The 15,704-nt window shown below is 43.1% G+C and overlaps 1 protein-coding gene and 1 pseudogene across 1 annotated transcript in view; one reads left to right on the top strand and one right to left on the bottom strand.

Moving 5' to 3' along the window:
* CACNG3 (calcium voltage-gated channel auxiliary subunit gamma 3) overlaps positions 1-15,704 on the top strand; it is an 82,372-nt gene that overhangs the window by 12,048 nt on the left and 54,620 nt on the right. The gene's annotated exons all lie outside the window — the stretch shown is intronic.
* Positions 14,965-15,063, bottom strand: LOC124518093 (uncharacterized; annotated as a pseudogene).

Below are 15,704 nucleotides of genomic sequence, written 5' to 3'. Positions count from 1 at the left end.
CCTAAGCAGGCTCCTTGCTGATAGCAGAGAGCCTGATGTAGGGCTCAAAATCACCAAAGGCAAGACCATGACCTGAGCTGCAGGCAGACACTTAACCGACTGAGCCACCCAGGCACCCCTGAAATCATCTTCGAGGAGCACAAACACCCACTAGATATGCAGCAGACCAATACACCACCAGGCCTGGGTCTTGATGACCTTGGGCTTGGAGAGGACAGAAGTGGGCACCTGGGATGAGATTGGGGCGGGCAAAACCTGACACCATGTATCTACCTTTCAGCCTGTGCGTTTTAAGAAATATTATCAACTAGCTCTACCCACCACATTTTGCTGAACCACCTAGAACTGGAACATACTAGATACTCAATAAATATTCATTGAATTTGTCGCTTCAGGGTGGGTAATTCAATTACCTTGAGCTTCTCCTGGTGAACCCATGCTAATCCCTACCAGTCACTGTTCTGCTCTTAAGCGTTCACAAACCACTTTTAAAATAATATATCCTATAATCTCTGCCATGACTGTTAGCAATTCAGTAAGCGTGTCTTTTGAGGAAGACTGACGTCACTATGTTGAATATCTCAACATTATTTGTCTGTCCCTTATTTCCCATCTTTTCCCTCAAAGATTATCCAGAGTAGTTCAATAGTCTCATTTCAAATTCTTGCAATACTCTGGGTGCACACTCAGGGAGAGAAAAAAGTAAATACATGTTGTGGGGACATAGTGTGCACAAATCCATCAGACTCTGTTTCCATCCCTTGTGCTTCAGATTCTATGTATATTCAGTTACCTGCATGTTTAAGAAATGGTATCTCCACCACTCTGTATTCCGTGGCATATGCCATTCAGCATGAGGCAAAGCTGTCTTGCAATACAATAACACCCACCTGTTAAAATAGTTCCAAAAATCACGGGTAACTGTTGAAGTGTCTTCCACATCTCAGCCATTGCAAAATTCTGCTTCACCTGTGGAAACTGGTTTTGGCATGCCGCAGTCAATACAGATGTGTATTTACAACAAATCGTTTTGACCCTTTGCAAATTACAGGACTGCAGGACCAATTAGCGGTTTATCAGCTGAAAATGCCTTAAAATATATACTACCATGTAAGTCCTGGTTTTTCAAAATAGTACTTTTCACCAGAGATGAATCCGGCTTGTGATCAAAATGCTCTAAGTGTTTAGAGAAAAATAAAAAGATCAAATCAACAGGCAACGATGTTAATCTGAGTCAAAGGTCTGCTGCACAGCATAATAATTGCTCTTCTCTGCTTTTTCGCTCTGTGGTGAGTGATGGCTCAGCTCCCGTGTGCTGGGGGGATGGCAGGGGTTAGGTTCCAAGAGATCATAAGGTCTGAACCAAGGAAAATTCATGCTGGGCCACCTCCAAAGATGATTTTCCAGTCACAGTCCCTGGGGCTGAGCTGCGAGGCCATCCCTTTAGCCTAGGTAACGGAGAGTCCCAGCCCAGCGCTATGGACTTTCTCCAAACTGTCCAAAAGCTGGAAGATGCACTGGAGCAGGAAGGAGGGTGAAAGTGTAGTGTGATCAAGGTGGGCTTCCCTGAGAAGGCGACATTTAACCCCAGGTATAAAGGAGATGAGGAGCCAAGCCAGGCAGCTACTGGGAGAAAGATCATTCCAGACAGGGGGAAAAAAACAGCAAGTGCAAAGGCCCAGTGGTGGGATGTGACTGGGGTGCTCAAGGAGCAAGGGAGCCACTGTGCCTGAAGAGGATGAGCTCAGAGGAGCAAGTACATCAGTCGAGGGAGCTAGATACCAGATTGTATAAGGCCTTGAAAGATGTTGTAAGAACTTTGACTTTGACTCTGGGTGAACTGGAAGGCTTTGGAGGTTTTAAGCCCACAACTGACATGTTCTTCAGTTTGCCACGGTCTGGGTTTCCTCCTCAATGGAGTTCTTTGCTGCTTGATAAAAGGAGTGCTTTGTCCTGTGACCTCCCTGGCTTCCCGCAGGCACGAACTTCGACCCTAGTCTTCTAAGTTTTTGCCTCACCTTGCCCTGGTGCTTCTAGAAAACTGGTCACAGTGGAATAGCACCTCTTCACCCTCATCTTACCTCTTCCCCTGAAAGCAAGCTCTTGGCCCCTTACTGTTTTCAGTATTGTATCTCTTATTGTGGGGAAATGGGGTGGATGATAGTGACATGGAAGTTTCTAACGTTGAGCGAATCTTGCAAAATTCTTAGACTCACCCCTCCCAGTGGGCAGCCCCTCCTAACTCAGATCCTCGCCCTTCTCCAGCCCAGGCTAACGCCTTCTCCCGGGCTGGTCCCTCTTCTCAGCCTGGAGATCCAATGGGAGGTGGGGAGTGAGTGGTTTGCAGCCGGGGCAGACCCATCCTGGATCCCCTGCTCTCCAAGTCCTTACCGAGCACTTACTGTGTTCTAGGTGCTGAGGACTCAGCAGAGAGCAAAGTAGACAAGTTCTCAGAATCTTTGGTAAGTCCAGAAATGCGTAGGAAAGATGCTGAGAGAGTGTATCCAGGTGAACAGACCAGGATGTCTCTCGGACCAGATGACTCTCCGAACATGGAGCAAGGGTCCTGTATTAGTCACGGGGAGAAGGGGCTTGCCACAGAACGTTCTCTTCGGGCTTGTATGTCTCCAAGGAGCCTGACCTACAGTAAGGGCTCAAAACACATTTGCCAAATGCACTCACTGAAAGGCTGTGTAGGTCACACAGAGGAGAACTGACTTCTCCTAAGTGCTGGGGGCTGGAGTAGAAACGAACTCAGAGTTCCTGGTTTCTTATCCTTAAGCAGAGGGGAAAGAAAGCAGGACAATAGCCTACTTCTAGAAAAATCCATGGAGACAAATTGAGTGACTACACACATTGGTTAAAATTTTAAACTGTCTTTTAAAAAAAAAAAACCTGGATATTTGATTTTTGTTATGTTTTTTGAGTGGCATATTTTTCTTACTGTATTTTCTTAAAACACTGGTAACATACAAGTAACACAAAACGCATTCTCAATATAAACTTTTAAAACAAAACAGGCCAGGCAAGCTTTCCTCTGTGCTGGATCCCCATCACTGGAATCTCATCCCCTTGCCCCGAAAGGACTATTACTTCCAGTTTGGTGAATTTGTAATAAATATCATTTCCCTGTCTTTGTGCTGTACTGTGTGAAAGAGATGGGAAAGGGTGTGTTTTTCTCCTCCGGTTCAAATTCTTCACAATTTACTCAAAAAGCTTTTAAAAATTATCTTATAATTTATGAAGGCATTTAATCATGTGCATTATGTTTAAAATTAGATCATGTAGAGGCGCCTGGGTGGCTCAGTCAGTTAAGCATCCGACTCTTGATTTCAGCTCAGGTTTTGATCTCAGGGTCATGAGTTTGGGCCCCGCGTTGGGCTGCTCGCTAGGCATGGAGCCTACTTAAAAAATTAAATCATCCAGAAGGGCTTTTAATGACAAGCATCTGCCTCAGGGGTGCTTACTCCCCCTACCCCAAGTTCTCTTCCTCAGAGCAAGATTTTTGTTTCCTCTTTAACCATTTCTGATTTGGTTCTCCCAGTGGTTACATCTGTATGTCTAAATAACATGTTTATCCTCTATTTCTTGATTTACAATCTATCGACTTCCTGCCATAATAGAGGAGGATTAGCTAAATCACTCCACCCTCTGTATTGATTACCTTTCCAATTTCTAAAGATAACATAAATCTTTATTTCTTTCCCCATCCACCTTGGATAGAATGTCTCAGCTTCCCCTTTCTGGAATGACGGTGTCCACATTGTCCCTTCCACTCACCCATGTCTGTTAGTTGTATTTTTACTTTTACATTGTCAAGAATTCATTCTGTTTGCATTTTGTTCTGTATCTATGCCAGTGCCCCCCATGCTGGGGCTACAGGTCGATTCTGAAGTTTGAAAGCCAATGAAATTATTATGATTAGGTGGACAATGTTCAGTGCAAATCTAAGTTGTTTTCTAGGATTTCATTTTCCTTTTTGTGGTTTCAATGTCACAGTCTCATAGCCATTCAAAAAAAAAAAAGGTCCAAATGGAATCTTTTTTTTCTAACACTTAACCAGTTGTTCAAAATCATGCCATATATTTATCTGCATTGCACTGTGCTTTTTGGTACAGTTTTCATTTTTCTTAGAGTTTCTCAGTGACTCAAAGGGTTTCTTAACAGGTTATTTCAGAGCAAAATTGTGCTTTTTAAATATAAGTCCTGTGGTGGAGGAAAGAACCTTCTGGAAAAGCCATTACCTACGCCCCTCCTTTTTTTTCTGCTTTCCTAGTATAGTGTAGTAGTTAAGAGCTCACCTCTACAGTCAGGTTGCTTGGGCTCACATCCCAAGGTCAACAGTGTATAACAGTGCACGACAGTATACCAATGTTACTTAACCTTTCTGTGTCTCTTTCCTCATCCGTAAAAGGGAGGTTCTTATTGTACCACCCAGAGGTTGCTATGGGTATTTGATGAGCGAGTATCTGTACAACACATAGAACAGTGTCTGGCACTGGGCAATGTCTGCCCATGTTCGTAGTTCCGTCCACAGCAAGGAACTCTCCAGGCCATGGTTACCACTATTCTGTTGTCCCCTCACCCTCACAAATCTTCGCATCTTTGCTTTCTAGGAGCAAAGCCAGTGATACAGCTGACGGAGATCCTACCAAGGAATCAGATTCATGGTCTCTAGTGACACGTCTTTAATTTTTTTTAATGTTGTATTAATTTTTGAGAGAGAGAGAGAGAGAGAGAGAGAGAGGCAGAATATGAGCAGGGGAGGGGCAGAGAGAGGGGGAGACACAGAATTCGAAGAAGCCTCCAGGCGCTGAGCTGTCAGCCCAGAACCCAACTAGTGATCTTAAGCCAGGTTCTTTTCATACTGGTTGATGAGGTGGTCAAAATTTTAAGAAATGTGTATTCTAGAATGTCCCCCAGATAAGCCACACTGAGGAACCGTTAGTTCCATTAGAACCTTGATAGATAACAATAGCAGGTGCATACTGAGTGTTTGCATGCATTATCTCACTTAGTTCTCTCAAGGGCCCCATGGGGTATTATTATACCCATTTTACTGATGAACAAGGGGAACTCAGCATAGTAACTTCCAAAGTCTCACAGCTAGTGAGTGGTAGAGGTGGGATTCAACCCTGAGTCTTTCAAATCTGACAACTGAGATCCTTAACACTGTTGTGATAGTTCAGTGTTCTCAGAGCATGTGTTGTTAACTCCAGCGGCTAAGGAAGGCCTCCCAAGACCATTTCATGGCCGCGAGTCTGCAAGGTCAAGACTATCTCAGAGCAATAATTAGATGTGATCCGCCTTTTTCATTGTGTTGACATTTGCACCAATGATGCCAAAGCCAACAGTGGGTGACACTACTGGAACCTGAGCTCGAATAAAGGCAGTAGCACCCATCCACACTAGCTGTCACTGTGTTTATCACCATCGCTAACTCACAGTGCAAGAAAACACTAGTGTCCTTTCAAAGTGTCCTTATTAAATTTTATGAAATCTCGGGGCACCTGGGTGGCGCAGTCGGTTAAGCGTCCGACTTCAGCCAGGTCACGATCTCGCGGTCCGTGAGTTCGAGCCCCGCGTCAGGCTCTGGGCTGATGGCTCAGAGCCTGGAGCCTGTTTCCGATTCTGTGTCTCCCTCTCTCTCTGCCCCTCCCCCGTTCATGCTCTGTCTCTCTCTGTCCCCCCAAAAATAAATAAACGTTGAAAAAAAAATTTTTTTTTTAAATTTTGTGAAATCTCAAGCCTTACGTGTAACAACATGGGAAGCACACAAAAGCTCTTCACTGGCTACACTGCTGGTCTCCAGCAAAGGCATTTGTGCAACTGAGTTGTGTGCTGAGCTAGCTGCTTTTTTTTCCCATGAAACACCACATTCACTTGAAAGAATGACTGACAGGCAAATGATGGTTATTTGGTCTTGGATATTTGGCAGACATTTTCTTGAAAATGAGCTAAGTGATCCTGTCACTTCGAGGAAAGCCACTGATGGCATTTGTTGCCAAGGGTAAAATTCAAGATTTCAAATGAAAATTACAATTTTGCTTGTATCTGCCCCTGTGAGTGAATGTGATTTTTTTTTTATATTGTGTCAAGAAATGTGCCAAATTTGGAAGACCCGTGTAACTCAGTGAACCAGTATTTCTCAAAGAACCAATGCATCATGTTAAAAATTATTTCTGGGGGTGCCCGGCTGGCTCACTTGGTAGAACACATGACTCTTGATCTCTCAGGGTCATGAGTTCAAGCCCCATATTGGGCATGGAGCCTACTTAAAAAATTATCCCTGGGTAAAAGATTTGGTCAAAATACAGGATTAGAACAAAGATTTTAGTGGGTAAGAACATGAAAAGTTAATTAATATGGTTTCAGATTCCACATAGTCACCAGCCTTTAAGAAATCAGTTCTTGTTGAGTTTTGGTGTCATATCAAAGAAGAATATCCACAATCATGTCTGAAGGCTATTCAGATACTCGTGTGTTTCCCAACCACATATTTGTGTGAGGCTGCGTTTTCTTCCTGTGCTTCGACCAAAACATTTGGCAGCAGGTCAAATACAGAAGTAGATACGAGAACCTGTCTTCTATTAAGCCAGACATTAAAGAGATTTGCAAAAATGTAAAAACAAACAGCACTCCTCTACTTTTTGGGGGGAGGGAGGGTGGTAAATATCGCTATTTTCCATAGAAATATGTTGTTTGTATTAACATGCAGTCGAGTTTAATATTTGCAAAACGAATTTTAAAATAAATATTTCTAAATTCTCTGAGTTTTATTTTCCGAAACAGGAAATACTGGTAAATATAACCCACGTTAACAGCAGCTCAGTAATTTGCACAAATAGAAAGGGGTCCTGAGATCAAAAACGTGGAGAATGGCTGCTACAGCTGTGATTTTAATTTTGTTGACAAACTTCCAGTGGCTGAGGAGAGAACCTGAAGGAACCATTTTCGTACTTCCTTCAGAAGATTTCCTTCTAGTTGTGCCTTATCTTCCCCACTGGGAGATGAAACAGTCCCCTTGGCGCGTTCCAGTCTCTCTGCTCTGAGTTCTCTTTGGCTGCAGCTAAGCTCCACCATTGTTGCACCACCACTGGGATGTAAGAGGCAACGTGAGGTTCCAGCAAGCACTGAAAGCAATGTCTTTGATTAAAATGCAACCCTGCTGGTAGAACGCCCGACAGGGCCTGGAGGATTCATTGCGCCTCGTGTCTTTGTTCAGGAACACCAACAAAGCTCAGCCACGACTCCACAGAGAGCTGGAGGCTCGGGATCTGTTGAGAGACACCTTACATGTGAGACAAAGCAAAGCACAGGAAAACAGAGCTGAGTCCTCAGGTTTTTAGCGGATGGGGGCTTAAATGTATAAACTGTCTACCTTCTACCTATAATTAAAGGACCCTGTGCGTGAAGATGGAGAGTTTAGGGGAGGGAGGGTGCTGCCAGGCCTCCAGAGAACAGACATTGCTCCTGGCCGGTCCCAGTGCTGGGCCCTGGGAAGCAAAGTGAAATGCAGAATCAAAGGGTATTGAGGATGCTTCCAGGAATGTCTGTTCCTGCTGGTTTGCTGTTTGGCCAGCCCTGCATCCATCCCCCCCGCTTCTGATAACAGTATTCTAATCTACTTTGGGGGCTGCCCCATCACTCTGTCATTCTGTCCTCTCTGTCCATGTGGCTTGAGTGGCACCAACCCCGGCCTGGCTCTCAGGATGAGCATGTGACCCAGGAATAATCTTGAAGATTATCATAAGGTATCAAGAGTTTATGCCAAGGCAGTGGTTCTCAACAGGGGGTGGTTTTGCCCCTTGGGGACATTAGTAATGTCCGGTGACATTTTTGGTTGTCCCGACTTAGGTAGGGGTGTAGGCAAGCACTGGCAGGTGCTGGGTGAGGCCAGGGATGATTTCTAAGCGTCTTGCAATGCACAAGACAGTTCTCACAGCAAAGAGCTTTCCAGTCCCCAGTGTCAACAGTGGCAACTGGGGTTGAGACACCTGACTGAAAGAAAGATAATGAGAAGCCATTGAAAGGTTTGGAGCAGAGGAGTGATGTGGTCTGAACTGACATTTTTTTTTTTTTTTAAGTATAGTCAGGTGCTATGTGGAAACAGATTTTAGAGATTTAAAAGGAAAGCAGAGAGATTAAGCCATGGGGCTATTACAACAACCCCAGTAAGAGAAGACTTTAGAAGCTTGATCTGGAAATGCATACTTAGAAATTGTCAGTGGCAAAATGTGAAAATACATTTGTGAAAAAAATTTCACATTTTGGGTGTGAAAAATAAGAGAACGGAACCAAAGACAAAGCCTTTCAAGCGACCATGTATAGAAGTGAAATAATAATGACAATATCTAACACTGCTTGAGAATTTATGTGCCAGCTACTATGCTAAGTAATTTATGTGATCACATTTGACCCTTTTAACAATGCTTATCGTCCTCATTTTACAAATAAGACAACATAGGAATGGAGAGGTTAAGTAAGTGGCCCAAAGTCACACTCCTAGTTATTATCTGAGACAGAGTTTGAACTCACAACAACACGACTCCGTGGTTTTTCCTTTTAACCACCAAGCTGCTTCCTCCCTGGGCTGAGACGAATCTTCCAAAATAAAAATTACAGGGGCGCCTGGGTGGCTCCGTCATCTCAGATCATGATGTTGCAGTTCATGGGTTCGAGCCCCACATCGGGCTCTGTGCTGACAACTCAGAGCCCAGAGCCCAGATCAGATTCTGTGTCTCCCTTCCTCTCTCTCTCCTTATCCCCCGTTTGTGCTCTGTCTCTCAAAAATAAATAAACATTTATTTTTTTAATTTTTTTTAATGTTTATTTATTTTTGGGAGACAGAGAGTGTGAGCGGGGGAGGGGCAGAGAGAGAGAGAAAGACACAGAATCTGAAGAGGCTCCAGGCTCTGAGCTGTCAGCACAAAGCCCGATGCGGGGCTCGAACTCACAAGCTGTGAGATCGTGACCTGAGCCGAAGTCAGGCGCCCAACCGACTGAGCCACCCAGGCATCCGAAAATAAATAAACATTTAAAAAGAACTAAGAAAAATCACAATTCTCTTAAGAGCTGAAGGATGAAGGGAGTTACAGAGATGAAGGAATAAGGTGGTTGTTCCAGACAGAAGGAACAGCAGGCACAGAGGTCTCAGGGCTAGAGAGAGTATGGACTAGTAGAGAAGCCTAAGCATTCAGTAGTGGCTAGAGGCAGGTGTAAATTCACAGGTGGGGTGAGTCCCGAGAATAGCAGGAGCCATTCAGATCTGTGGAAGGTATGTTAAGTTTATCCTGGGAGCAAAAGGAGCCCTTTGGAACATTTACAATGTAAGTTTAAAAATCTGATATGATAAGGTTTTCATTTTTGAGGCTCATTCTGGCTGCAGTGTGGACAATCGATGGGAAGAAGAATATCTGAAGGCCAGTTCAAAGTCCTTCATGCAGGGGCGCCTGAGGTAGCTCAGTTGATTAAGAGTCTGACTCTTGATTTCAGCTCAGGTCATGATCTCACAGTTCATGGGGTCAAGCCCCACATAGGACTCTGCATTGATACTGTGGAGTCTGCTCAGTTTTCTTGCTCTCCCTCTCTCTCTGCCCCTCCCCACCCCTCAAAACAAATAAAAATTAAAAAAAAAAGTCCTTCATGCAATAATCCAGGTTCAATGATGGATTTCCCCATTGGGGAAGTGGCAGTGGTGACAGAGACATTGGCTATCGCTTTGGGAGATGCTTAAAAGCTGGAATCAACAGAATTCCCTATTGAACATCAAGGACAAGGGAAAACAAGGTCAGGGGACTCCTATGTTTCTAGCTTTAACCTCTGCATGGATGGCGAGGCCGTCTATTGATGGAAAGTTTGTAGGGGGAGCTGGTAATTAGGTTTTGAACATGATGAATTTACAGCTTCCCATCGAACATTCGAGTGGGGGTGTTAAGAGGGCCACTGGATGCACTAATGCTGAACTCAGAAGGGATGTTTTATCTAATTTCTTCCCCATATTCATCCTGTATTTTTTGATCAGGAAACACTCAAACACGGACATTCCAACCCCTGCTAATTCTATCACAGACAGCCAGCGAAAGGTTATTAGATGAGGTGCCATGTGACGGAGTAACTGATGTTAAAAGTCTGAATGCAACCCCAGGAGGTCATTGCCAGTCTAATTGGGCACAGATAGAGTTTACTGGGTCATGGAAAGCAAGTCGTGTGTAACCATTGTTTCAGCCCTTTATCCTTTCATTTCTGATTTATCATCCGGTTTTGGGTGAACATTAAAGAATCTATTCATAAATGGTGACCTTTTGAAATTTGAAATGATGGTCTCAGCTAATTTCCATTCCAGCCCTGGGGCTGCTGCTTGAAGGTCATGAGCTTGAAGCTCCGAACTTGTCCCTAGTCTGTGCTCTCAACCAGTATTTGGAAAAGGGCAGTGTTGTCTTCATCCTTAAAAGTGCCCATCATTTGGATGAAGGATCGTCATTCATAATTCTGTGACCACACACTGAGGATGAAAAATGTACTAAGTGCCGAGTTTGTGTTAACAGCAAGACCCAACTGTTCTGGCGAATTTGGGAACATATTGTCTGAGCTCATAATAGGATAATAATACTGTTGTATAGAATTCATTCAATTGTAAGTGACAGAAAACCCAATTCTAATGGTCTTAAGAAAAAAGGGACAGACAGACAGACATTCAGAGAGATCTCTATTGGCTCAGGGATCAAACTCACAAGTACAGAATTTCTCTTACCATTCTCTTCTCTCTTCCTCTCTGTTGACTTCGGTTCATAGTAGCACAGGAGTGGGGCTTTGTAAACTGTCCCCGCATGCCCCGAGGGCAAGGAGAGACCCAAGAAAGAGGCAGACCACTACAGATTGGAAGGTGGTAGTTTTAATAGGCAAGGGAACTTATATACAAGGCTTGTCTTGAGCCGGCCGCAAGACAAATTATTCTCTTCATTGCCTGCCGGAATCGTAAAAGTTTACTTAGAGGCCTTATAACTGGGTTCAGTCACATTTTCAGTCCAGAAGGTCTCAACACCACCTTACTCTCTCAAGGTTATGTCCTTGAAAATGGCTTCCACTGTGGGGACAGTGAGCAGAGCATACATTCCAAAGGTGGGGGTGGGGGTGGGGATGGGGGTGTGAGGAGCCTCCAATTGCCTGGGTCCAGTTCCTAAGTCAACTGGCAGCCACATCCTCTCAATGACCTCCTCCAACAATGAGAGACTCACGGATACAATATGTATGAGAGCAGCTCTCAGGGTTAGATTCTTCTATGCTTGAATCCAGCATTAGTGTAGGAGTGTCTTTTGCAGCAGGTACAAGCCTCATTTCATTTCATAGGCTCTGATTAGGTCACATGTCCATTACTGACCCAATCACTGTAGACCAGAGGTCCCACGGGGCTGATTGGCTCAGGCCCAGTCTTTTAACCTTGGAGTAGGAGAGGCATAGATCCCCAGAGGTAATTATGATGATAAACAACAAACATTATTGATTAGCTAGTACACGTTGGGCACTGTTCTAAGTGGTATGCTTCCTGTAACAACACTTTGAGTTATCCACTGTTGTTATCACCCTTCTAATGATGAGGAAAGCCAAAATACAGTGAGGTTAACTAAACTGCCCAAGGACCCACAGCTGGTAAATGACAAAACCAATGTACAAAGAGCCTTTCCAGAGACCCACAGATGGGAAGTGATGGAGCCCCAATGCAAATTAAGGCAGCCTCTAACCACAGTCTGGGCTTTTAACCCTAAATAAGGATCAGGTCACCAGATGTCTACCTTCACTCAATGCTTTACGATTACAGAGCTTTCATCCATGACTTCATTTTTCCTCCCAACTTTAGTAACGACACAAGACTTGGGAGCATTTTCCTCATTTTCTGGTGAGAAAATTGAGGTTCAGGCTGAGTGGTTTGCCCCAAGTCAAACATCAAGTAAACAGAGGAACAAGAACTGCAACCATCCTTTCTGACCCTGCAATAATGGAGCCTAAGAGCTTAATAAATGTTTGGGAAACCACGAGGGCCTGGAAACTCGTATTGGGCTCATAGCAAGCTAATCCTGAAGGCTTTATACCCCTCTCCCGCCTCCATGCTACTTTCCTCCTGTGTTTGTTGTAAGCAGTAGGAAAATACCAAGTACTTGGACACAAAGTTGCCCTAGATATTTAAACTGCAAATTACACTATTTATGAATTACGAAATAGTTCATCCACATGGAGTTGAATTATGACCTTTATCTTTTATTAAACGCATGCATACACACACACATACTAGAACTGTATCTGTTTCTGGATTTTCTATTCTTTTCTTTTAATCTATATTTTTATTTCTGAGGCTCTATCACTCTGTTGTTTGAACTAATATAGCTTCATGAGACTCTTAATACCGGAAGGTCATGTTCTCCCTTACCATGCTTCTTTATCAACATCTTCTTAGTTCTAACGTTTTGATTTTCCCTGTGAATTTTCTGACCATTCTATCAAGTTGCTAGGAAAACTGGGATATTAATAAAAATTTAATTAATAGACTTATTTGGGCACAATTGACCTCTTTCAAACATCGAGTCTTCCCCCATTTAAAAACATAATATATATCCCATTTATTAATGTTTTCTTTTATGTATTTTAGAGAAGTTCCATTTTCCTCATTCAAGCCTATATGTTGATTGGGCACATTGTTTGTAGGTAGGTTTTATATTTTTGGTTACTAACATTAATGGGTGGTGTTCTCCAAGATATTTTCTAAGTGGTTAGTATTACTAATATGAAGAAGCTAGTGTTCAGTAATTAATCTATTTGTAAGTTGCTTGAACTTGGTTAGCGGTGCTATCTGCACTGTAATTAATTTAATTTGGTTTTTCAGGTAAACAGTCATATCATCTGCAAATAGTAGAGAGAACTTTTTCTCCCCCTGCTGTTCTTCCTTCGAGGCTTAGAGAATAGTCAAGGCTTAGTTAGAGGCTTAGTTAAGTAGTGGTGATGCTCAAAGGTCGCCTTGCCCTGCTCCTAACTGTAATTGTAATGCTTTGCAGACTGTGTTTCTCAAAGTGTGGTTGCAGATTTGGATATAAATCATAGAATTTGTACAAAGCTGGTAATCTGCATTTTAGCAGACTCCTAGGGGTGATTCCTGCTCCCCCTAAAGTGAACATCTAGCTGCTCCAGGGTTTCACCAAGAAACCTGGCATCTGCTATTGGCGTAAAGTGTTTTCTTTATCATGCTCTGGAGTTTCTGTCACTATGTAGCTAAGTAAGAATTTTAATTGGGCATGAAGGTTTCCATTTTTGGGTATCTATTGACATGGCTAGCTTTCTCTCCTTTGGCTGGCTAATAGGCGAAGTTAGTGCCTTTCATATTAGCCAACTATCTTTCATTCCTGTGATAAATCTGTTTGAGACATACTTAATTTTTCATAATGCTGAAATAGATTTGCTAATATGTAAATAGGGTTTTTCTCTGTATTTGTCAATGAAATTTGCCTTTTTGTGTGCTCCTGGTGTCAAGTTTTGGAATCAGAGTGGTAGTAGCTTGATAAAATGATTTTCTATGCTGTGACGTAGATTCTGCAGCATGGAAATTTTCTTGTAAAACCTTCTGGGCCTGGGGCTTTTTTGAAAGTAGTTCTTTGATAACTTCTCTCATGTCTTGTCTATATTGGGCCTTTTTCTGGAGTCATTTTGTTGTCTGGAAAATCATTCGCTTCATAGAAACGTATAAATGTTTTAGTACAGAGTTGAACAGTGTGATTGCTTACAGTTTATTTTCTTTCAAATCTGTCTTATTTCCCCCTCTATTTTCTCATTTATCTCCAACTGCATTAATAGTTGGCGTTGTTTCTCCCAAGACTGTGCCATTAGGTTGTCTTTCAGTCTTTGGTTTTAGGCTTATGAGTCTTTATCTCTTTCTGGTATGTTATGTATTTTTTAAGAAGCTGGGAAAAGCTGTTGGAAGGTAGCTAGCCAAATGCCATTTTGAGCAACACGTTTTTGCCCTTGGGACTTTTTAACCCAGATTTAAATTTGCTCCTTGTACAGGTTGGTGTGTGTTAATGTGAAGAGGTCCTTTTAGGGGTCCTAACTGTCATCCAGCAAAGCCACTAGACCTCCCAGCTAAGTGTCATCTTCTAGGGTGATTGACAAGCTTTGCCACTTCAATTTTTCACAGTCATCAATCACTGAAAAGGAAACATTGAAGAACACAGCTCTGTGGTAGGGAATTAGCTAAGCATGATCGCCATCAGGAGGTTTGTCTGAGTGGAAACTCACTTCGAGGTCAATGGGCTCCCTGGAAAGCCAGATCCCATAACACTGGCTGAGTAAATGCTCACTCATGTATTTCACACTTACTGAGGACTTCCTCTGGGTAAGGGTGGCACTGAGCAGGTCTGAGACCAGCAAAGCTGAAAAGGTGTGACCCCTTCCCTCAAGGACTTGGGAGTGTCAAGAAAAGCCTATTTTATGTGATCGCCTATAGCACAAGCTTGTCTCAGTCAGTAGAGCGTGTGGCTCTTGCTGTTGGCATCCTGAGTTTGAGCCCCACGTTGAGTGTAGAGATTACTTAGATAAAATTATAAGAGTAACATTTGTTTACTCTAAGTAGTGAAACCATCTAAAAATAGAAAGAGAAGTAATAATATGCCCTACCCGACTCCCACTCTGTCCCCTCCCTACCTCACTCCAAAGTGACCAATGTCAACAGCTAGATGTGTTTCCTCTGTATCTTCACTCTCGAAACACATACGTACATGCACATGGTGGGGGAGCGGCATTGTTTGACTTTTAAAATTGAATCCACACTGGAGATACTGGTCTGCCACTTGCTTTTTTCCCTCAATACATCATAGATATTCCTCCAGGTTTATAGGCACTGATCTGACTCAATCTTTTTAATGGTTGCATAATATTCCACAGACTGGAATCCCTTCAGTGTATTCAACCTTTTCCCTGTCGATGAATATCCACCTTGTTTCCGTGTCATCCTTGCGCAGGGCCAGGCTAATCTTCTCTGTATCGTTCCAATTTTAGTATATGTGCTGCCGAAGCGCGCACTATCCACCTTGTTTCCAATTTTGTTTTGTTTTGTCTCACTTTCAGTCATTTTTACACATGTGTCCTTATATGCTGTTGCTTTTGTTTTTGTAGGCTAGATTACCAAAAATGAGATTGCTAAATCAGTAGAGGTATGGGGTTATGATCTTAATAGATATGGACAGGTTATTATCCTGAAAGATTGTAGCAAGGGGGTGGTTATCAGGAAAATGTCTTAATTATTAAAAGATACCCCCCCACATACACACACACATACATTCAAAGATTTTGCAGTGAAAGGAGACCACCTAGAATGGGCTGGAAGCACAAATATGAGCTCTGAGTTTCAGTTGTCCCTAGCACCCTCTGTTGCCACCACCACGCCCGCCCCCAGGGGGCACTGTTCTGAAAACAATAAAAACAGCAAAGCCATTTATTGAGTGATCACTTCACAGAAATGGAAACCGGGGACTTAGAAAGTTTAAGCCACTTACTCAAGGTCACCCATCCAGTAGGTAGCATAGCTGGGATGTGATTCCCGTTCTGTTTGGCTCCAAACCTGGGCTCTTAACCACTGTGTGGGATTTCTTCCAAGGATGCCATTGCTGGGGCTGTTTCATCAGAGCCCCAACAGTGACACAAACTCTGCTATTTGCCTTGAA

Source organism: Lynx rufus, unplaced genomic scaffold (genome assembly GCF_022079265.1).
Source record: "Lynx rufus isolate CCGP_SWC_20201006 ecotype Redwood Valley unplaced genomic scaffold, mLynRuf1.p SCAF_23, whole genome shotgun sequence".
In the NCBI taxonomy this organism is placed as follows: Eukaryota; Metazoa; Chordata; class Mammalia; order Carnivora; family Felidae; genus Lynx; species Lynx rufus.
This window is presented reverse-complemented; position numbering and strand designations above follow the sequence as displayed.